The sequence below is a fragment of the Hyaena hyaena genome, unplaced genomic scaffold (assembly GCF_003009895.1).
Source record: "Hyaena hyaena isolate Hyena2069 unplaced genomic scaffold, ASM300989v1 scaffold_169, whole genome shotgun sequence".
NCBI classification, from domain to species: domain Eukaryota; kingdom Metazoa; phylum Chordata; class Mammalia; order Carnivora; family Hyaenidae; genus Hyaena; species Hyaena hyaena.
The window spans coordinates 1,991,507-2,015,959 of record NW_024080801.1 but is presented as its reverse complement, the minus strand read 5'-3'; the positions used below and the strand labels follow the sequence as shown (position 1 = coordinate 2,015,959).

General features: G+C 42.3%; 1 long non-coding RNA gene across 1 annotated transcript in view; it reads left to right on the top strand.

Annotated features, from left to right (window-relative positions):
- The window catches only part of LOC120237044, a 32,549-nt gene extending 8,755 nt beyond the window's left edge, over positions 1-23,794 (top strand). The window contains exons 3-4 of the long non-coding RNA XR_005529837.1: positions 14,387-14,441; positions 20,202-23,794. This is a non-coding gene — a long non-coding RNA (uncharacterized LOC120237044). The remainder of the gene's footprint in view (positions 1-14,386; positions 14,442-20,201) is intronic.
- The last annotated feature ends 659 nt before the right edge of the window (positions 23,795-24,453 follow it).

The following is a 24,453-nucleotide window of genomic DNA, read 5'->3' as shown; positions in this document are numbered from 1 at the left end:
ACCATTCTGCGCCTCCTTTTTCTTACCTGCTTTATGTGGCTGTGATAAAGCATATATGTGAGGTAATGTATGTTGAGCACGTAAGAGAATGCCCAACACAACAGAAAACAATAAATGTTAGCTCTAATTAAATTCTAGTGGCTTCTGATTTAAACAAACGAATGTTTATTATGCACCATTTAAAAATAATTGCTTTACTATGGGAGTATCCAATTGAAAAGAAAGTTAAAGTTAGGTTTTTTTAAAATAGTTTGTTTTTGAGACAGAGAGACACAGTGTGAGCGGGGGAGGGGCAAAGAGAGAGAGAGAGAGAGAGAGAGAGAGAGAGAGAGAGAGACAGAATCCGAAGCAGGCTCCAGGCTCCGAGCTGCTGTCAGCACAGAGCCTGACGCGGGGCTTGAACCCACCGACCGTGAGATTATGACCTGAGGCGAAGTCGGATGCTCAACTGACTGAGTCATGCAGGCGCCCCAGTTAAAGTTAGTTATGTCTTTAACCTAGCAACTGTTTCACCTCCTCACTGACCCATTCTCCCATCTCCCCGTGGAGTATAGACGGTTTCTGTCCAGTGGGTCAGTGACGATGTGGGAGACTTGAAACTGTGTCCTTCTCATTTCTACAGCAGAGCATTTTTGTTCCCCTGACCTGTGAGGTTCTTGGTAGTGCCCGCGAGAGAGGAGGGAGAGAAACAGCAAGGAGCAGAATCCAGCAACAAGTTCCTAAACAAGTCCTTACCTGCACCAAATAAGTCCTCAACTTTCATGCTCCTTAGCAGACGAGGGTGTACAGCATTTTTCCTTGTTTACATTTCCCTTTACTATTTTGGTTTGGAATAATGGATTTTTTTAAAATCTGAATTTACATTTATTTCACAAAGGTACATACACATTTACTTTAATTAGTCAGTGAGCTTGTTTTTTAAGCTCATTGTTTACCTTTATATACGTGCAGTGAGGGAAATCAGTAGGGTATCATTTGTGTTAGTGCTGTGCCCTATGATAGCCTGTTAAATATGCCCGTTTAGGATGCAAAGAAAATTTTAAAGGAAGAAGAAATTTGTATTCCAATATGTTTTATAAAGGGTGGTTATTTTTTTTCCATGTTTATTTTGAGAGAGAGCAGAAGAAGGGCAGAGAGGGTGGGGGAAGAGAGAGAATGAATCCCAAGCAGGTTCCATGCTCAGCGCAGATCCTGACGTGGGGCTCGCTTTCACAACCATGAGATCATGACCTGAGCAGAAGTCAAGAGTCGGACACTTAACCAGCTGAGCCACACAGGTGCCCCAAGGTGGTTATTCTTATAACAGATAATGACCAGTGTGTCCTTATAGCCTCATTGACTTTCTCTCTTCTGTGTAGTGAGATATAATGGGTGACTTTTAAAAATCTCGTCACTAAAGGAAGGCCTTTAACAAGCCATTTTGGGTGTTCATGCTGCTGAGGGTGATTTGCACACGAGGGACTATGATGGAAAGAGAAGTCAGGCGTCGTCTTTACGCACTGGGGACCTGCTGGTGAGACCGGAGGATGAGGGGCAGACGTGGGAACCGAACACCGGAAACGAGACTGGAAGAGTGCTGGGTTTTGAATAGAGTGAGCAAACAAAGTAAGAGAAGCGCAAGGAACCCTTTATAATGTCAGTGGTGTGCCGTGTGGCAGCCTGCCGTGGGACATTTGAGTGCTCGTACAGACCACTTGGCACACTTTGCATCATCTTGTAGTTAAAAGACTAGTTTAACATTAGCAAAATTTTTCATAAGTGCCATGGTAGAAACTTTTAAAATATTTCTTGTGCCTCCCTGAAAATTACAGGAGGTAGGTCATGCTAGGAAAACAACTTCTAGAATAAGTACAGTTTTGACTAAACCGATTTTCTGTGTACAAACCTGGACACTGTTAGTGTTTAGTGTTATCTAGCCTTGAAATTTCATTTCCCTTAAACAGCATGCCTTTCTGTGTTTGTCAGGCCAAACAACTTCTTGTTTTACTTCTTACCTCAGTTTTTCTTCCTCATTGTTACTATTAGTATTAATATTATTATTATTTACTCAGAAAAGAGAAATACTATTGGGACATTTTCAGATGCCTCAGAAATGCTTGGTTATGTAGAGGAGTAAGTCAGGTTTTGTGACTTTCCCAGTTGGGTCTCCCCAGTAGCATCTACCCCATGCTGACCTTCACCCTTCCTTGACTTAGAAGGTTTCTAATTGTTGGAAAGAACTCATTGATCTCAATCTATTTCCCATTCTAACTTTCACTTACTGGCCCTTGGCAGTCTAGGGCTCTATATGTACAACTTACTCTTCTTACACAAGATAACTCTTCAAGTGTTTGAAAACAACTATTAAATCCTTCTTGAGTCATCTTTTTGCCACCATAAGGGAAGAAGTCCTAATTCTTAAAAGATATGCACATGACCTGGCTTACAGACCCTTCTCCATCCACATCACTCTCCCGACAAAGTCTTTCCATCAGCATACCTCTTCAGATATGGGGACCAGAACTGAACGGACTGCTTCAGATGTGGTCTGACCATGGCTGAATACAATGAAGCTATTATCTGGATACTGTACTTCTGTTGACGCAGCCTGAAATTTGCATTACATTTTTTGGCAGCCACACTACCCTTTGATCATATTGAGCTTCTGGTCAGCTAAAACCCTGTCTCCTTCTCATGTGAGCTGCCCTAAGTCTGATCTTTCTTCTTTATTTGCCAGCTGATGCTTTGAAAGTAAATGCAGAATATGGGGTCTTGCATTGCTATAAAAGTTTAAATGCATATATCTTTATCAGATTTCATTCCATTTAACTGTCGGGAGATACGAGCTAACATTTGTCTGCAACAGCACAGTTTTCATGGTGCTTTCACATCTACTTTAATCTTCATAACACCCACCCAAAAGTCAGAAGAGAAAACTACCTTCCACTAAATCAGTAATTGGCAGATCTGGGACTTTGTCATGGGTTTTTTTGTTTCCAGACCCCATGGTCATCTTATCGCTATTCACTTAGTAAGCACTTAGCACGCCCTTTAATAATGGGGCCAGCGCTATGTGGTGCTGGTGCGTCCGTGAGAAAGATAGGTTACAGGCTCTGCCCTGTGGTATTGGTGGCCCCGCACATAGTTACTGGCAGTTACTGAGCGCGTTGTATGGGTAAGGCAAGATGGGAGATAGTATTATTGTTCAGGGTATCTGCTGCCTTTCCTTACCCGGGGCCTCTCTGTAAGAGGATTCTGTTTCCCACTGTGTTGACATCAGGTTGGGACCCTGGGCTTTCCAGGGCCAATAAAACATTAGAAGAAGTGACCTATTCCTTGTTTGAGCAGATGTTCCCATCTTGTGGTTTTGGCAGTGGCTCTTTTCCCTCCTCAAGGAGAGCGCAGTTTTGGTGAATGCATTAAATTCTACGGGTTAACGGTAGTTGGGGAAAAGGAGAACCCACGTATGGAAAGGTCTGTGAAGTTGGGGCTCTTTGCTGACCTTCACCTCGCCGCTGGGCTGAATCAGTCAGTATGTTGTAAATGCCACATCTACAATCCAGCTACCACTGTCACAGCTCATCATCCAGAATTTGACCAGCGTGTTTTCTAACTCCTCGTTGAAATCACCTTTTGTACAAAAATGTTTAAGATGGGCTTCTACAGAAAGTCAACAGAAACTTCTTTCATAAATGCATCCATGAGCACCCACGAAGTAACCCAAGAATTTGCCTAGTTGAACTGTTCCTCGAGCGTATCCAGAGAGGTGGGGGCCCGGGTTCCGTATCACTTATGTCTGCGAGCTTTCGGGTTTCCCAGCTTCACAGCTGTGTGTGCATCTCACTCTGCAGGGCTCCGGGTGAGAGACAGAGCCCAGGCTGGGAGTCTGCGAGGAGAAGCTAAGGAATGTGTGCTCGGGGCTCGGGGGAGCACTCGAAGCCTTGGAAATAATTCCACGGAAAACTTTCTGTGAATATACATGGTGGTGGGCTGTAGCTTTTGTCACATGATCAAAGGGAATCATGATTCCCTTGGAAGGTCACCAGCCCCATTGTGGAGTGAAGTAGAAGTGGAACAAAGACCTGGAAAATGCCTGTATACAGGGACAGGGGGCACAAGAACCCAGAAGGGAAGCCGAGAAGGAATCATTGGAAAGGGTTGAGGACCAGGAGCAAGTAAATGTTAGAGAAGCCAGCTCCTGATTAATCATGGTTTTTTAACCTGTTCTAGAATTTTGCATGAATTCTCCATCCATCCTCATGGTACTTCTTTATGGTTCCTTAGAAGTAACCAAACTTACAGATACATTTAATGTCTTAGGATACAATTTTTCTTGATCTATAAATATGAATTTAAAGCAATTCCTTCTTTTTCTGTCTCCTTTTTATTTTGGGCTTCAGTTGCTTTTTTTTTCTTTTTTTCCCCTTAATCTTTTTTTACCCTTCCCAGATTAAAGATCATTCTTCTGGTTTAACAAGGCTGATTCCAGATCAGAGTGAAGCAGTCTTTTACGGTCTGTTGACAGTTGATCCCAAGTTAAGGAAGCTGGCCTTTATTTTTTGGGTCTTGTTAAAATTTTCCTTAGCACTTCTAGCAAATTTGTACCTTTTTAAAAACAACTTTACTGAGATATAATTGTTACATAATAGATTGCACATATTGAAAGGGTACAGTTTGGGGCACCTGTGTGGTTCATTTGGTTAAGTGTCCAACTTTTGACCTCAGCTTGGGTCGTGATCTCCCAGTTCGTGAGATTGAGCCCCACGTTGGACTCCACACTGACAGTGCGGAGCCTGTTGAATTCTGTCTCCCCTCTCTCTCTCTGCCCCTCACTTGCTCTCTCCTCTCTCTTTCAAAATAAATAAACATCAAAAAAAAGGAAGTGTACAGTTTGATAAACTTCGACATATATGTATTCCCATCAGACCATCAGCACTGTCAAGATACTGAACATCTCTGTCACTCCCAAAAGTCTCTTGGTAATGCCCCCCACTACTCTCCAGGCAACACTCTTCGCATTCATTGGCGTGTCCTAGAGTAAAGTATATATTCTCTGTTAGTCCTGCTGCTTCCTCCTGCAGGATTATTTTGAGATTTATCCTTGTTGTGGTGTGCATCGATAGTTGATTCCTTTTTCATTGCTAAGTAGAATTCCATTGTATGGGTGTGTTGTAGTTTGTGTGTTCCTTCACCTCGTGATCGACATTGGGTTATTTCCAGTTTGGGGCTTTTACAGATAGAACTGCTGTGAACATCCATGTACATGTCTCTGTATGGACTTATGTCCCTATTTTTCTTGGGTAAATACCTAAGAGTGGAGTGGATTAATCAATCTTAGCTATAGTTGTGGGGGTATGTGGAGGGGGTGTGTGTGTGAGTGTGTGGGGGTGGAGAGAGAGCGAGAGAGAGTGAGAGACTAAAAAATCAGCTCACACGATTGCTGACAAGTCTGGAATCCACAGGACAGGCCAGCAGGCCGGAACCCCTGCAGGAGAGTGACGGTGTGGTCCCGAGTGCCGCGTCTGCGGCTAGGCTGGCAGGCCAGCAGCTTAGCAGGGCTGCTGTTCCTGATGTGAGACTGAATTCCTTCTTCCCCAGGAAACCTCCATTTTTTGCTTTGAAGGCCTTCAGCTGATTGGCTAGAGCCCAGGCACCTTATGATGGGTAATCTCCTTTACTTAACATCAGCTGATTGAAACTGTCAGTCATGTCTACAAAATACTTGCACAACAACATCTAGACTAGTGTTTGACCAGATGGCTAGGCACAGAACCTAGCCAAGTTGACACAAAATGTAACCTTCCCAGTGCCTAAGTGTGTCCTATTTTTAGTACTATTATAGAGGATGCATATTTTTTAAGTTGTGTTCCTGATTGTTGCTAATTCACTACTTTGTTTTTGTTTTTGGTTTTTTTTTAACTAGCCTTTTCATGATTCTTAAAACAGATGAATGGCAGTATTTTCATTCTACTTTAGGATTACCTTCATCTTTGTAGACTTGTCCTTTTGTTTATTTATTTTTTTACTGTTTGTTTATTTTGAGAGCACGCACGCGTGCGCTCAAGTGAGTAGGGGAGGGGTGGAGAGAGAGAGAATCCTAGGCTGATTTTGCAATATCAGCACAGAGCCCGATGCAGGGCTCAGTCTCAGAAACTATGAGATCATGAACTGAGCCGAAATCAAGAGTCAGATACTTAACCAGCTGAGCCACCTGGGCTCCCCTACATCTATCCTTTTAAAAACAGGAATTATAGGGGCGCCTGGGTGGCTTAGTCGGTTAAGCGTCCGACTTTCGCTTAGGTCATGATCTCACGGTTCGTGGGTTCGAGCCCCGCGTCGGGCTCTGTGCTGACTGCCAGCTCAGAGCCTGGAGCCTGTTTCAGTCTGTGACTCCCTCTCTCTCTGACCCTCCCCTGCTTACGCTGTCTCTCTCTCACTCTCTCTCTCCTAGAAATAAATAAAAAACATAAAAAAAAAAAACAGGAATTATTTTAGACACTTCCTACTGTTGTTACTTAGCCTCTCACTTTGCTTATTTGTCAGAATCACGTGACAGAAATGGCAGTTTCATTGCAAGAGTCTTTTCATTTGAGTATTTCTTTTTATTATCATAGGATTAAACCATTCTTAATAGTTCAGAGATTAAAGATATAGTGGATTTGAAATCTAGAACCTAGTTACTTGGCATAGTGGAGGTGCTGATCCCCTTTTAGAAAGGAAAAAGAAAGTTTGGGAGAAAAGATACAAGTTCATATCTTAGGCATCATCTTTATGCCATTCTTTCATTGATCAAGTCATTTAACTTTTCTTGAGCCTCAGTTCCTCATCTGTCAGATGGATGAAAATCTATCTCATGGAGCCATCATGAAGTTGGGTGGGGTGCTTTGTATAAAGAGCCTGGAATAGTCCTTTTACACCGAACAGCTCCCACTACTATATTACCTTTATTTAACAAATATTTACCACTATTGGCGTTTCTTTATGAATTTAGAACAACTTTGTCAATTTCTCCAAAAAAAACTCTTCTGAAGCCACTGTGCCAGGCTCTAGAATTATAGGAGTAAAGAAGGTAACCAAGGTTCTTGCTCTTTTAAAGCTTCTATCCTGGCAGGTTATGACAGGAGAGGCGGGCCGTAAACAAGTGGAGGAATAAGCAGACCACGTAATTTCAGGTGATAAGAACTGAGAAGAAAATCAGAGAGAGGGGACACGGAATTACTGGGGTGGGGAATCCCCTTCCAAGAGGGCGGGTGGGAAGAAAACCTCTGAGGAAGTGGCCTTTCAGTAGAGGCCCCAGAAGGATTCGCGGGAGCCAGACATGTGACCTGCATGAACCGTGTCTGATGGAGAGATGGGCGAGTGCACAGCGTCTGAAGAGGGGAAGGGTGGGTGCACTGGGGTTGCCGAGAGGAGCCCCAGAGACCAGGAGGGAAGTCAGGGCAGCCTGTGTCTTGCCTGACGGGCCCCAGTAAGGAGGCCGGATCTTGTTCTAAGTGTGGTGGGAAGCCACTGGAGGGTTTTCAGGGAAAGCATGGAGTGATTATTTGATGAAAATGTTCCATGGACCTTTGGGAATCTGAACGACCCTGGCTGCGCCAGCTGTGTACTTTAGCGTGACTTGGATTCCTGCTTGCCCAAGAAACATTGGAGTAAACTCCTTACTTTTTCTGATATATAAATCCTAGCCAGATTCTATTAAAGCCAAGTTATCAAAAGCAAATATTTTATATCTCTGAAAGTTTACTATAATTTCTTGTGCACTTGTATGTATTTTCAAATATAGTATTTTGTGGATTTTTTTTTTCTTTCGGAAGTACAAGTGGCAGTTGACTGGTGTAGCAGTAAAGGGCACAACTTTGGTTTTAGGTGTGAGCACAATTACCATATGGAATCTTTTGGTAAATATTAACAAATCTTTATATAGCTTTCCTTCACAGAATCATGGAATTGTTGAGCTGAAGGGACCTTAAGGATTTTTTAGTCTTAATTCCTTTTATAGAGGAGGCAGATTAGAGCCAGAGAAGTTAAATGGGTCACATTATGTTAGCATAAGAAATAAAAGGAGCCTGGTTTTTATGATCCGCCAGTTGCGGGATGAGAGATTCTTGAGGCAGAATGTGGAACCAGGGAAAAGACTGTGACATCACTTTGCTTTACATTTGCCACTGCCTTCTCTGTTGTTTATGTATTTTACACCTGTACCGTTTTACTCACATCCCTGAACTGAGGAAACAGATGAATCCGCCAGGCCCTGCCTTAGCATGGAAACAGACACGTAAACAGCATGTGTGTTACCTGCCGCTCTAAGACAAGCTTGGTGGGCTATGGGTGTAAGTGACCAGGATGTTTGAGTGACTACCAGTTCAGAGTCTGGTTACCTGCAGGATTGGGTGCTTGGCCCCTTTGTGAAGTTTACATGATGTTGCTCCAGCTGTGTGGCCCTTTCTGTCCTTTTTCCTTTCGGCCATGGCCTTGGGATACACAGAAGCCATTTCGAAGTCTGTGTGTCAGACCCTTTCTGACCAGTAAGACTTGACAGCTCTGCTCTGCTCCTGAGAGCACTGAGGCCGCGGAGTGTACCCACGGATGCCACCAGCCACCGTGATGGCAGCGGGTCTCGTTTTACATGGGAATCCCTAAGAACACTTGCTTCCTCCTCTCAAGTGTTGCAGACTTCATTAATTCTTAATTTTTGAAAAATTCCCAAAGGAAATAGAAACAACCACTTTTTTGTTTGTTTATTTTGACTCATTTACCTTTTTGCTATATTTTATTTTGGGGATGTGGCCATTCCTAAGAGGACCGACACGTGAAATTCATCACGGACGCTGTAACATGTCCTGGATGTCAAAGCCCCCGGCACGCGTTGGGAGAAGGGGTAGCTGTAGTTACAGGAGTAACGGTGCTTTCCTTTTCAGCCTTTCTCTTTCAAGAGCTTATTATTTTCTGTGTAACCCAAACATGTCCCCTGGGCGAGTATGTTTCATTCTTGCCCTTGGTTTTGTATTATAAAGTTTGATTAAAAAGGGAAGATGCGAACTTTTTGTCTCCCATACAAAGAATGTGCCTATTTGCAGGGGTTGATTTGTTCGTTTGTTTGCTTGGTAATGAGATGCAGCTCCATACCCCTGAGCCTACCTCAGTATGAATAATAATATCAGTATCTTTCATCTACGAGATCTGTCTTTTGACATCGCCTGTGTGAGAGTGTGCGTAAAATCAAAACCTGCAAATATAACATACGTTGTCAAGAATATTAGATGATCAATTCCTGATGACTGTACTATATTTTCACGGAATATTAGAAAACAACCAGTTTTGACAGTCTAATATAGTAGGTGATCTAGCATTCTCCCTCTCTTGGGTCATATGAAGATAAAATTATCCATCTCCATTATCTCCTGGGCCTTATGAGGAAGAGAGGTAGAATTTTAGACATATGAACTGAAAGGATTGGACCTAACAGTCTAAAAAATGATAACACCAACTTGTGTGAATAACTGTTCCACCGCCCCCCCCCCACTTTATTTTGTGCAGATTGAGGAACTGAACCATGGAGGTGTTTTCTATGAAAGATGAATAAGCTGTCTATCGTGCATGATTTTAGCTGGCGTAGAAAACATCTCCGGCTGCACTAAATATAAAACTATCCGCTCTCTGAAGGTGTCAGCAATTACTAGTGCTCTTTCTCAGCTGACAGTGGGGGCGTGCAGCAGGGCTGAGAACGGGCTCCGGGCCGGCTGCAGGGTTCGGGGCCCCGCCCCCACCCGGGGCCCCGCCCCCAGGCGCTGTGGGGCTCCGAGCGGACTGCTTTCCGTCTGCGAAACGGGGTCCTACCGGCACCTCGCTACCGGGGCTCTTAGGGGGTCAAGGAGTTCCTGCACGTGAGCCCTGAGAACGTGGCCGCAAGCACGGTAAGCGCCGGGCGCTGGCAGCTCCCGGCACTGCGGCTCGGCCGGCAGGCATCTCAGCGGCCGCTTCTGCTGGTGACGTTTTCACGGGGAGGTTGGCATCTGAACTGGGCCTTGAAGGATAAACAGGATTTGTAAAAGGGAAATTTGAGGAATGGTGCATGGGAAACGCTGTGTGAAAAAAGTTGAAAGAGGAGGTAAAGAATCTTCTCTCCTGTTCTCCTTCCATTTATTGCACATTAGCTGCATGCCTGCTGCCGAGCTCCGTGTTTGGCGAACATTTCACTAGTTTCATCAGTCCTCACAGTAACCCTTCAAGATAGGTGTTTTCAGTTCTCGTTTCACAAATGGGAAAGTAGCCACAGAAAAGTCAAGTCCCTTTCCCAGAGTCACAGAGTTAAATGCTGGTCTACTTCTGTCTGATTGTAAAGCTCTCACATTTCTTAATTATCGTCCAGTACTTCTTCCTAAGAGTGGGCTATTGGAAGAGGATTCCAAAAGTTATATATATATATATATATATATAATTTAAAAGGGCGAAGGCTCCGTGTTGGAGTTGGAGACATGAACAGAAGAAGTATGGCATTAGGGGTGCGTGTGATCATTGTGTCACAGTGAGACACTCTGGATACCATGTACTACGCTCGTCATTGCAAAAGATGGAGGAGAAATGTGTGTGCCAGCGCCTGCGGAGCGGTTTTCCCCTGCCATCCTAGCTGTATGAAAGCACGGGTTTTTTCTGGACTGAGAATGACAGTATTTTGGTTGTTAAAGTTTTTATTTTTCTTACAACGAATTATGCAGATTTCCCCCAGTGGCATCCTGAGTGACACCTTCAGTGCTTTTCACACGCGTTGGTTGTCTAGAACTGATGGCTGTTTGAGTACCCTTTTCGGTTCCCTACATCGGAGGGGTGTCTTTAACTCTGCTTCGTAGTCTTCAGCATGTGTGGGTTCCTCTTTATGGGGTTTGTTTGGACTATAATTAGAGTGATCTTAATTCTATTACTGTTTATTCCTTCCATCCTCAAGCTACTTGACAAGTTTCTCTCTTGAAACTTTGAGGAAATTGACAAGTTCATACTCCTACTTTTTCTTCTCAAATATCTCACTGGCCTTGACTCAAGTTTTTAATTGTCTGTCTCCCATGTACTACTTCCTTCCACTAAGTAGCTGACAGTTGGTTTTCCCCTCTTTATTTGTAATGCCTTTTTTGTTTTTTAAAACTATCTAAAACTCCCCATTTCAGAAGATAGCGCCACAACTCAGGTGCTAGCCTTTACAAAACTAGAGTTAGACCTAAATGAACTGGAATCTTTCCCTAGAATGTATCCTTCCCTCTGCTTTTAATAAAGAGGAAAAGAATATCATATGGTAACAAGTAAATGCCAGAGATTAAAAAATTAAAAAAAAATTCAGGATTTCTCAACAAATTATTAACACCTGCTGTGTAGACTGAGAAACTGCAGATTTCTACCTTTAAGTAGATCTCATATCTGTATTTTTTTTTAAAACCCTCCTGGTCATCATGAGGCAGTTCGTGATCGGACTGCTGCCCAGCCTTACGCCCCGGCCGCCCTCCCTCCACATCGCCGTGTTCTACCTGCAGCCTCGTCTTTACACAGGACCTAATCTTGTTTTGCGTCTTAAAAATCATCAGCAGTTCTTCTAAATTCCTCTCCCGGCCTCATCCGACCGATAACTTCCTTGAGATTGTCATTTCTGTGAGAAGAGGCACCTTACGGCCGCCTTCACCACTCGCGCCCCGGTCACTCAGTCCGTCAGTAGTCGAGGCCAGATGCGCCTCTTACGGCTTATAGTTGGTGGAGAAGTTGCCGCGGGTGTCCTCCCCTCCGCCCCTGCCCCTCCGCCCCTGCCCCTCCGCCCCTGCCCCTCCGCGGGGGCTGGGCCTGGTGCTGGTGCCGCCCGCTGCGGGGGGCGGAGTCCCGACGCGCCCCGCCCGGGAGCCGGCGCCGCCCACGCGGAGCCAGCAGGCCCTGCGGGGAGCAGGGCCCGGCCTGCCCGGAAGCCTCCCGCCCGCCTTCGTGCTCCCGGGGACTCGTGGTGCACTCGTGGCCGCCATTCCCATCCGGTGACGTCGAGTTAGCCGTGGCCTGAGCGGTGCACCGCCACGGGTTCACCTCCAAGGGCTTTCTCACTCCAACCTGATGTAAGACTGCTCCGATTGCTTTGAAACCTGTCCCCGAATCACAAGGAGCTTTGATAGTACTTGCCAATGAAAAAGAAGACCTTTTGGGTCTTTAAATACAACGGAATTTTAATTAACACAACTGTTTGAAACACTGAAAGAAATGGTTTTTTTTTTTTTTTGCATTTGAGCAGATAAAGTATAGTTTGGTTCTGATTTAATTTGCACACTAATTCTTAACGTGCTATTTAAATTAACATTTCAAATAAGATTTTCTGCACTAAAAAGTAAAAAATGAATAGTATTTCTAATATTTTTTAAAGAATATTTATTTTTGAGACAGAGGGAGGGAGAGGAAGAGACTGAGTAGGAGAAGGGCAGAGGAAGAGGGAGACAGAATCCCAGGCAGGCTCCACACAGTCAGCACAGAGCTCCAATTCATGAACCGTGAGATTATGACCTGAACTAAAATCAAGAGTTAGATGCTTAACAGACTGAGCCACCCAGGTGCCCCAGCAGCGTTTCTAATATTATTGTCAGTATACCATCACTTACAGGTGCTCCCAGTTAGCCAGTGCAGAGGAAGCCAGCGGCTTGTTTTTGTCTGCTTGCCTGCCTGAGTTTTGTTTTGTTTTTTGCCCAAGTTAATGCTGTGTCCAGGAGAATTCTGCAGAACTCCTGTATTCACACAGATGGTCACCCTCACGGTTGTCACCTTTCACATGCAGACTTTTGCTTTCAGGGGTAAGGTTTTCAAGAAAGTTGGAGTACAAGTCTGTAAACACCAGCACTATTGTGTAGTGCTTTATTGTTTCAAATATGCGTTTATACTCACATAGTTTTATTTACTTAATCTTCACAACCACTCTGAGAATTGTTTGTAATTCCATTATAGGTTTTCGAAATTTACAGATTAGGAAACTGATTCTGAGTAGGTAAGTGACTTACTCAAGGTCACACAGCTAGTGTGTCAGTGGAAGTGCAAGAATTTGATTGAACAGATGCGATGTGTCTGAGGAAGCTGTAACACGCAGGTTTGTGAAGGACTGCAGGAGAGCCATTTACACCTCTTATCTTTACAAGAGGATTCTTTTTCTCAAGTACAGCATCAAGTAGACTTCCTGCGTCTGAAAACAGCATTTCAAATTAGATATAAATGGATAACTGCTGAAGGTTAAAATAGCTTTGTACGTATGTGTACTTTGCTCGTTTTTATTAAGACTTGTGAACAGAAACATGGAAGTGGCAGAGCGGGTGGTAAGAAGGGCAACTCAAGTGCTGAAAAATACACTTGTGACAGCTGGAAGTCAGTGTGTCAGAAATGGTAAACCTTGAGCCACAGCGTGCTGTGCGTTTGGTTAAGAATAAAAGAACAAAATTAAAGAACGTTTATGAAGTACAGATTATATGTTATAACTGAAGATGGTGTCTAGAAGGCATTTTGTAATTGATTTTCTTGTAGCATACTTCTCTGTCCCACTCACTTTCAGCCGCCTTCAAGAAGAACACATTGTGTACGAGTGTGTGGTGCTTGGCAGTGTCCCCTCCTAACCCTGAAGAGAAGTTTCTGTGTGTTGTGTCTGAGTTAAACTTAGTAGCTCTGATAAAAGTGTTGTTCTTGTGATCAGCCTTTAAGAAGATCAAACTGAGAGAGGCGCCTGGGTGGCTCAGTCAGTTAAGCGTCCGACTTCAGCCTAGGCCATGATCTCATGGTTCGTGAGTTCAAGCCCCACGTCAGGGTCATACTGTCAGCACAGAGCCGGCTTCAGATGCCCTGTCCTCCCCTCTCTCTGCCTCTCCCCCACTTGCTTGCTCTCAAAAACAAACAAACATTCACAACAACAAAAGATTACACTGAGAACAGAGAGGGAAATTGAAGGCAGGACTTGGTAGTAACTGGTTCACGTCCATGTAACGTAACCCCGTAACCCGGCGCCTGCCTCAGCATGAAATAACTTTTTCTCATTTAAATCTGCAGGTTTTCAGTTGTAGAACAGCTTGACTAGTCTTTGTTAAAAGTAGTCACTGGATTTTTTCTTAAGTATTTGTCTTCAGAAACAATGAAGGTCATCTTGTATCCATAGAGACCAGATGCCCTTTCTTCGCTGTTTTCCATATTCTACAGTGGGGAAGACTTATTTATAACAGTAACAAAAACACTGTTACAGAACAACCTTTAGATACTACCACAGGGAAAATATCAGTACCTGCAATCTCTTACTCCAGAGAACTCCACAAACTCCAAAAAAAATTGATGTTAGAAAATTAATATGTTTGTGTGTATTGGTGTTTTCCATAGTTATCCTAAAGGATGTGTTTATGTATGCGTGTACATATGTTTATTTTAGATTAAAGCAAGTGTGCTTCTGATGGAATGCAGATTGACTGTCTTCCTTCTCTCAGGTGAGTAGTGTGGGAAACAAAATGGTTTCAGTTTATCGCTGTATGAACAAAGCCAAGTTCATGAGTTTGTTCCCCTTATTTTCTGCTTTGCTTTGTTCCTTGCCCTGGGCTGTCCATCCCTAACCTAAACCTAACGGAGAGAGGGGAAAAACACAAGACTCTTAGTGTGGACGTACTGCCAAGTAAAACCTTCTAATTTGTGCTCTCGATTAGGACACTTTCATCAGTGAAGGAAGTCACTTTTCATAACAATCCCGGGCAACAGGTGTAAACTGAGACCAGTTTGGATGGATGGGTGGTCACTCTGCTTATTAGGATCGTCCTTCTGCTGTGTTGTTTCTTACTGATTTTGGAACTCCAGGTTTAAAGAAACACTGATTTTTGCATGCATTAAGTAGAAAAATAGATCATCGTGTAGGATAACTGGGTAATATATTTAATTTTGCATGTTTGCCAAGTTAAATTACAGTGTGTATGTGCTTTGTTAATTAGCCCGTTTAGGAAGAATTGCAGCTGATGAACCAGTTAGCTGATTCTCTTGCTAACTAATTAATAACATTAACCTTATTAATTTTTGTTCTAAAATGTCACAGATACCATTCAGTGCTAAAAAGCCTGTAAATCATTAGATAAAGAAGGCGACAGTCCGCATGTGTGTCTCTCTTCCTTCTGTGACTCTGCTGCTCAGAAAGTCTGTGGTTGTAAACATCCCCGACTGGAAGCTGGAAGACGTGGCAAAGCTTTCAGTCAGATGTTTGCTGCCACCGGCTGTTCACAGGCACCACTTGCTCTTGTTGTGCCCAAGAAGTGGCGTTGGCGAGGCTGGCGAATGCACGGGAAACACCATAAATGTTTGGATTCCTCCGCTTAACAGAGGTCAGTGGGGCTGCCACCAACCGGCCTGAGCCTGCTCAAGCCTCCCCGAGCCTCCCCGAGCCAGGCTCCTGCTGGGCCAGAGAGGATTTAGTGGAAGACTCTGTTTCCGCCGGGGGGGTTGTTGGGTTTGGTTTTGCCCTGTCAGTGAACTTCTGGTCCTTACGGCCTTTCCAAGTAGGCTGGAATTGAACTAACCAGCAGTTCGAGAGACTGATCTCCCTTAGAAATTCAGCAGATGAGATGTATCGCCGCCACCACCCAGCAACATACAACCTAGAAGTTTCCATTTCTCTGTCGTGAAGTGCTGTGTGTGCTTGAACGTGGTGTCCCTCCTCACCCGCCAGCTCCTGCACCCCTCTCCCTGAGTGATGTCATAGCTCCTGGCTGAACGCCCCGTGGGAAACGTGCATGGCTGCAGATGGCAGGGCCTGCGCATAGCGCTCCTCGGTGGGCAGGAGCATTTCAGGTCCTCCCTTGCCCTTCCCTGCCTTCCCCGCTGGGCACTGGCCATGACGGACAGACGCCTAGTGAGCAGGTGCCTGTCTGCGTGTGGTGTCCCCCAGCAGCTGAGTGTTACAGGCTCTTCTCGTAGAAGGCTTCGTTGTGGACCCATCGGTTGGTCGTGTGTAATTTTATAGCAGCTTTCTTTCTGAGTTTAAAAAATTTGGTTTCTTATGTTTATCTGTCCTTTAGACCCTGGGAAACGTGTGTTTTATTGACATTTCTCTCTTTAATAAAGCATTGGTGCTCATACAATTTATTACTGTTACCGCTGACCATCATACTTTGTTAGATTCACACGTAATTAAACCAAGAGATGAAGTCCTTACTAATCTCGTTTTAAATGCATGTCGTTTTTGATTGTGTGGCAGGCTTTCTGAGGGCACGGACACTCGTAACTCTGTTTTCTCGCCATAAACATCAAGTGATGCACCTTGTGTGTATAGGATTCTAATTAACAATCTTACATTATTGCAGAACTATCTGCTCTTTCCTTCTATTCTTAATGCAGATGAGCACATGGAAGTTTGGGTTATAATGCAACTATTCCAGATGTATCCATGCTACAGCGTTTATTTTTAAAGCCTTCTTTGTGAGAGTGGTGGTTTATGAGACTTACTTGGTTAAGAGTGGAGGGAGGGAGGGTAGTTTATTGCTTTGGACCCAAGTAGCCTGGCAACTTGTAAGGATAATGTTCAAGCTTGACCATAGCACCTGTTAGGCGTCCCCACTGAACTCTTAATGAAGCAGATTTATTGCATATTCCGCGCCTGTTTTAGCGTGTTGGAGGCCTTAGATTCCAGATAGCGGCAAATGGACAGAAGCACTTCTGAGCCCTAGAAGTATCCCCTGGCAAAGGCAGAAAGAGTTCTCCGGGAATAGGATTATGTTGTTAAATCAGGTGACATTGTTTATTTCCTATGAAGAAGTTGGTTACTGCTTTAAAATTCAGCAAGATGGATAGAAACTGCCTAGTGTAATAGTTTGCACAGCTGATTTGGAAGGTTTTTCATAATGATAACCCAAATCCAAGCTAAAAGGGGGGCAGAGTTGTTACACTCTTCCCAGCCAGTCCAGTTATCCAGTGATGTTGCAGGATTAATGGTACAATCAGTGTTATGTAACATTTGTTCTATGTTATTCTGCCCTAATGAGGTGGATCAGGGACCATGTCAGCTTTAATTCTGGATGCCCTTGCTTCAGTGTACTTGAGTGCAGCCTTTCAGTCATTTGCAGATGACTTCTTCATGTTTTAATTTTGAAGAACCACAGACTCCCATTGGCCTGCAAATTTAGCAATTAATTATTGAGAACAAATGCCTTAAAATGTTAGATTGTCAGTATTTTCCAGTAAACGTGTAACGACTTGTTTCCCTCTCTTTTAATTTATTTTTTTGGGAGAAGTGTGTGGTCTTTATTGACAGGTGTTAGAAAGCTCAGAAACTACAACTTAAGATGTTTGATCAAATTAATATTAAAAGCAAAACATGGTTAGTTACGGAACACCATTCTGAAAATGACAAGGTTTTTTTCCCTTAATCTGTATTTTAGTAGTTGTGGATTACTTTCTTAAGCAAACAAGCTAAACTACTGAATTGTGTCAGGTTCATTTCCAATTAGATGTGCTGTGTACAAATATTCTTGGTTAACATCACATTATTGGATGGTCCTCACTGGTCTCCATATCTGAGTTCATTCTGCCCCATCAGAGGCTCGGGTAGCCCAGCAGTGTGTGGTAGACTTGAGTTCCCAGCGTGCCTTCTTCGTGGCATGGGGCACATTCCGACTCTGGCTTCTTTTCACCCCTCTGACGAAAACTTCAGGGAATGAATGTGTTTCTCGGGCTGTTGGTATTCAGGAATTTTCTTTTTTTTCTTAAGTTTGAGTATCAGTCTGAGCTTAATTACTTTTTTAAATGATGCTGTTTCAGATCATCACTGCCACAGTTTCCCAAGCTTTGTTAATTATGTGTGGACACATGATACATGTTTTGACGTTGGCTTTTTTTCCTTATCTTTGGCATATTACGGACTTCCAAATAATTTGACGTTCACTGCTGTTTCTGCTTTGACTTTCCAACGTATTTGGTGAAACAAGTCTACTGGTTTTCAAATATTAGTGTGTATCAAAACTACCTAGAGTGCTTATGAAACACAGATTGCTGGGCCCTTCAAGAATTTCTGCCGCAGGAGGTCTGGGGTGTGGCTTGGGAATGTGCATTTCCCCCTAAACAGGTGCCACAGACACTGCTGTCCTGGGTCCATACTTTCACAGGGCCATGGGGCTCATTTCATTTAACATTCTTTCCCTGTTTGGTATTTGCCCATGTAGTGACTAAAGAAAAAAAAAAATTAAATCCCAAACTTAAAAACATGTAGTAATCCAAAAGTTTGATTTTTTAAAAAGGTTTGTCAGAAACCTGAGGCCCATTTTTCTCCCAGAGAAAGTATCATACCCAGCCCAGGAAACCCTATTTGAATATATTTGCAAAGAAAAGCAGAAGAAGAAAAAAATATTGTTGCAGTAGGAGTAGTTCAAACAGAAAAACAGTACACTTAGAGGTGAAGAAGGAAGGTGTGTGTGTGTGTGTGTTTGTGTCTAATCTTGAGACCTGATACTGGGTGAAAAGTAGCCCCAAGGAAACCAGAGGCCAGGCCAGGTAGAGCCTTAGGATGCCTTTAAAATTCCAAAGATTTTTCAGACTTTGCCAGCAGTGGCTCTTAAGTTTCATTTTACTTCCAGATTTCAGGATTTCCTCTTCTTTTTTTTTTTTTTTTTTTAATGTTTTATTTATTTCTAGGAGAGAGAGAGAGACAGAGCGAGCAGGGGAGGGTCAGAGAGAGAGGGATTCACAGACTGAAACAGGTTCCAGGCTCTGAGCTGGCAGTCAGCACAGAGCCCGACGCGGGGCTCGAACCCACGAACCACGAGATCATGACCTAAGCGAAAGTCGGACGCTTAACCGACTAAGCCACCCAGGCGCCCCTCAGGATTTCCTCTTCTTAATGTAAGCGTATTGATAAGGCCACTCTTACGCTTAGTAGCGATGTTTGCAGTGATACTAGTTTAATCAGAGGAATGCAGAGGGAGGAGAAGGGATTTCTGTGGGCAGCTTGACAGCAGTCGGGACAGTGCAAGGTCGAGAGACCCGAGAGTGTGGGAGAGATGTTCCTGCGGTGAAAGTATGTGAGTTGTGAACGTGGGGGAGAGCGGAGCCACAAGGGAGAGGAGGAGGAGAAATGAGGGTGAGAAGCGCCACCGCGAAGCTTGGGGCTCCTCAGAGGTGTTTCATTAATTTTGTCTTTTACCCCAAATGGGAATCTTCTTCATGAGGAAGAATGGCTGATTGATGCATTGTACTGGCCATCAGATGGGTTCCTATAAATGCAAGTTCACTTGTTTTGAAGAGAGGGATATAGGAAGATGAGAGGCTGTAAAATTAGCCACATTTAGATTTGGAACATTCACAGGATGTCTGCATACATTGCCATAAATTATTTCAGTGAAAAGAATATCACTTCTGCCTTTTCCCTTGGATTCTAAACTTCGTCTCAAAATACCTTCTGACTCTTGCCTCATTTATGTGGATCACTGTACCAATTCTTTTTTCAACAGATTCTACAAAATTATCTTTTGAAAACTAGAATAAGTCATCATATGTACTTTAATATCAATTTGAGCATCAGGTAAAGGGCCAATAGAAACACAATAAAGGGTTTCGTAAACCAAGTTGCAGTTCATGTAAACATCCTACACTCAGCTGTGATACGTGGATTGGCTGGGAGGTGGATGTTTACTTCAGCTGACTTGGAATGTCAACCATTAACATTGATGTGGGATTTGGCAAGAATAGGACAGAGAGGCTTGATATATTTTTTCTGGTGTAATTACTATAAATTTAAATGACTGTCATATCTTTTAATTTTGTGTTACTGTATCTCTAACTGAGAGAAAACTCTAGGTATTAGGACAAAAAAATGTCCTCATGTGGTAGTCGAGGTCAGATCTGTAGGCATTGCAGTGTGCTTCAACAAACATGGCCCTGATGTCAGACATTTGTAGCCATCTGGGCTATAGCAGTGAATTTGCTAGGTGATTGGGAGGAGGGAGAGGCGCTGTTTCACACCTCAGTGCTTTTCTCCTCTGCAAAATAGGTAGGCATCCACTTCACAGGACCGTTTGTTGTAAGGATTGATCTAGACGATGGGCGTAAAGTGGTTCATTAGGACAGCGCCTGTCACATTAAGCACTGAATAATTGCTAAGATGTTAGCTGTTATGAATGCTAGCTACGATGCTGGTAATAGTACATAGCACATTTTGGGTATTCAATAAGTAATTGCTGTTAGGTCTAATTAGACATAACTTGTTTTTATTTTACCAGCAATGATGACACCACCTTTCTGGTTTAATGGAAATGGTTTACATCTTTGACAAGACTGTAATTTAGTGGTAAGGAGTTGTGAAGCCCACCCTCTTGCACTCCCCTCCTAGGACAGGACTGCCCTGACCTGCTGTGCTGCCCGCTGTGCTACTGCTGTGCTGCCCGCTGTGCTACTGCGAGAGGTTAACACTGCCCGTGCCCCACCCGCATGAGCCTGCTTTATTGGGAGGGGTTAGAGCGGTACCTGCCTACTGGTAGACCAAATGAGTTAATACCAGTTAAGTGTTAGAGCAATTCCTGGTACTTGCTAAGCTCTTGTAAGTGGTAGCTGTTATTATTATTTTAAAAACAGGTCTGTTATCCATTCGTTATTTTTCCCAGAGTATAATTGTGTCATACATTTCAAATAATTTAAAGATCACCTAACCTAATACTTAGTTCTAAGTATGCCATGCTTGGTTTAAATTATACTTTTACGTTTCATGCTTCTATTGAAAGTAATTAAAATTTTCGGTAGCTTTGTTTTTCTATTCCAGGAACTTTTCATTTTTTGGTAAGTTAAAAAAACAAACAACCCCAAAATCAAAATTGCTTAAGAAGTGCTCGTTAGTTCAGCAACTTGGCCAGTGTCTGTAAATCCTTGTCTTTGCCTAAGTCGTGAATTAGAATCCCCACATTGGATGCTTTTCCTGTGGAATATATCTACCTGTCATGAGAAATTCACAATTAAATAAAAATGTGAAATTAAAGCATGGGACTTGTTGAAAAGGTGAGTGCTGTTTGTCCGATTATATTTTATTCTTAAAATAGCGTAGTTTTTTCTTTATTATTCGTTACTGAGAGCTATTATGTACTTGGATACAAAACGTTTCAGTGAGCGTTACGTGTTCCTTTGAAACTTGGCAAACCCTTCAATTATTTTATAACTTTCAATCAGGTGAAACCTTGCAGTGCATTATGGAAGCAGTATCTAATGTAAAGGTAGTTTTATAAAATGTGATTTTCAAATCAGGTGTATTTGGGAGTTCCCCATAGCTTCATCTTTGAACCTCAGTGAGTAAAATACAGAATTTTTCTTTTATATTCTCAGATATTAAAAAATATTTAGCATGTCATGTGGTTTAGGCTGTGCTTTTTGATTCATTGGGTTTTTTTCCTTTGTTAATGGTCATGTGTCCCATGTTGACCCATGTTAATGGGTCATGTGAGCATTCACCTGCCTTCCTGACCCTCCAACAGAGTCTCTGCTCCCGGGGCTGCCAGCTGCACCCCATGTTGTCCTTTGGGAAAAGCTCCATGTGAAAGATGCACTGTACTTAAGATTTGAGTGTGTATCTTGTTTTACGTAATACAGCGAAACATTCTAAGTGACACTGAGCTGTCCACCACCCTTACGGGAAAATACATGCTTTGATGTCTTTAAAAACTACATTTATTAGAAATATAATGTAAATTTTATTCCGATGAACATGTGCTTTTAAGTGTGAAATGTTACAACATCCGGATAAATGTGAAAAGGTACCCATTTCCCCCCCTTTTTGACAGTTGCCATTTATTTAATTGATGGATAGAGAATATAATATAGAGGTGGGTGTCTTTGATAAACTTGAATATGACCTGAAATTAAACTTGAACCATTTTCTGTCAAGTTTGAAGATTTGATACATTTCCTCATAATTATATGCTAAGCATTTGGCATCAGGTATTTAACTTTGATTTCATTATGTCTTTTCTTATCTCACTGATTCTCAGTAGTAGAAATGTAGGTTTCTGAGCCAATGACTCCTATCGACTTCAGTAATCAAGAAATGACTTCTATCAACTTCAATAATCAAGAAATGACAGTTAAAATGCAGAATCTGTGATATATGAGAGCTTTCCTTTTACTTCTGTTTAAAAAGTGATTTCACTTTTTGATAAAGGGCCAACTGTTATTCAGTACGAAATCTTACGCAAAATGATAGTAACCAACTATATAATTTCTTTATTGTTAAAGCATACTGAGATTTTTTTTTAAACTAGAAATATGCTAGTATCAAAATCTGAATGAACATGAAAGGTAGGTTTTGTTAATAACTTTGAATTCTTCAGAAAACTAATACATTATAAAACCAGCAGTTTCACATTTAGGATTTTTATAAGTATATAAATTAGGATTACTTTTTAATATTAGCTTTAACTTCCTTTAATTTTATGGAAAAGAACCAGTCCCGAAGGTGTTTTTATAATTTAATACATATTATTTCTATGAGACTAAGTAAAACTGTTCCATGAATCAAAATCTTAGCCGTAGAACCCGTCCAACCACTGACCTGTCCCGGGACTAACCAGATGTAAGTATAACTGGCTTAAGAGTTCTGACCTTTTCCTTGCTTATTTCAAAGGGATTCTTCACAGACTATAAAGCTGTGTTCAGTATTTGTCCATGTGAAAATATTGAAAGACAGGGCTTGAGCTGTTGGTTTTGTTTTATAAAAGTAATTTGCGGAAGTTCCTTTGCTACTTGTTCTCCATGCAAATTTTATAAAAGTCCAAATTCCCCAGCCAAGGGGAGAAAAGATTTTCATAAGGTTTCTTTGAAAAAGTATGAAAGGTCCCTAAAGGTGTACGTCAACCTTTATTTTGACCTCACACGTTTTTCTTGTTCTGTAGCTTATCTGTGAAAATTTTTGTTTTCAGTGTCCAATTTATATTTAACAGCCAGTTGCTTAAAATTCTCTATTGGCATGTAGTCAGTTTCACAGGAAAGTTCCATTTTAGCCAGGATACTGCTAATACTTCATTACTTCTAAGTAAGCCTGTCAGGATGAATGAGAAATAGAGTTTGGGGACTGGGTATTGGCAAATCTTTTGTTTCTAGATAACTTCCTAAATGTTTGGCCATTTTGTATATTTAGAGTAAAATGTGCAGGCGTCCCTTCTCTGTCTTCACACTCAGGTGGCACACCTTCCTCTGTTATACTCTAGATTGTGAGCTGTGCACGGCCTTCCAAATTCTTTTCCTGGTTTTACACACATATACCCTCTGGGCGTGAGTGGGACTTCCGACATCATGGAATCACTGTATGTAGCATGTACCTTTTTTTCCCTGCATTTAAGAGAACTTTTTGTATCTCTGCATCACTAGTTTTTTAGTTCCAAAATGTACCATAACATATTTACTTCCCCGTTGGTGGGCCTGTAGGTTGGTTGCTCCAGGATTTCACTGTTTTAACAGTCCTAGGAAATACCAACATGTTGATGCACAGTGTAACTATTTCTACAGGGCAACTGGTAAAGGTGCAATCACTGTGGCAAGGAAGATGTCTGTCTAAAATACTTAACGGATCTTGCTGAGTGAATCTCAGAGAATCTGTGTCAAGTTTATACTTTAACTATAAGAGAGTACCTGTTTCCTCACATCATTGCCAGGGCATCAGCAGTCTTGTTCACTTTTGCGGAGTGGATAGTTACAAAGTTGTACCTCCTGGCTGATTCACCTGTCTAAAGGTGAAGTTAACATGTTTTCATGCCTGTATTGGCTTCTTTCTTCCTCCCTTTTTCCTCCCTCCATCCCCCCCTTCTTTCTCTCTGTCTTTTGTTTTTTTTTAATTAAAAAAGTTTTTTTTGAATATATTTCTGAGAGAGAGAGACAGCATGAGCAGGGGAAGGTCAGAGAGAGGGAGATACAGAATCTGAAATCTGAAACAGGCTTCATGTTCTGAGCTGGCAGTCAGCACAGAACCTGACGCAGGGCTTGAACCCACGAACCGCGAGATCATGACCTGAGCCAAAGTCAGACGCTGAACCGACGGAAGCACCCAGGTGCCCCTCTGTCCTTCTTTTGGATTACATGTTCATATCTTTTGCTCATATTTCTTCTGGCTTCCTAATTCTTTCTGCTTTCTAGAGACTTTATGTACTTTGGACACTTTTTTCTCTTGCTATGTCGTATGCATTGCAAGTATTTCCTCCTTATCTGTCATGTTTTTTAACTTTATTTAAAACTGTTGTGTAATAATCTGTGACTTCTGGGTTTTGTTGTCTTTCTTTAGGTAGACCCTTTCCACCTTCAGTATTATAAATATATTATCCTAAAATTACATTTTAATCTTTTCAAATTAGATTCCATCAAAGCTGAGAAATGCCATTGATTATATGACATCAGTAGTTTATATACTGAGAAAGAAGAAAAAAACTCGGAGAAACAGACCACATTTCAAATTTTATTTTATAGTCACTTAATCTCTTTTAGACATTTATTCAGATTATT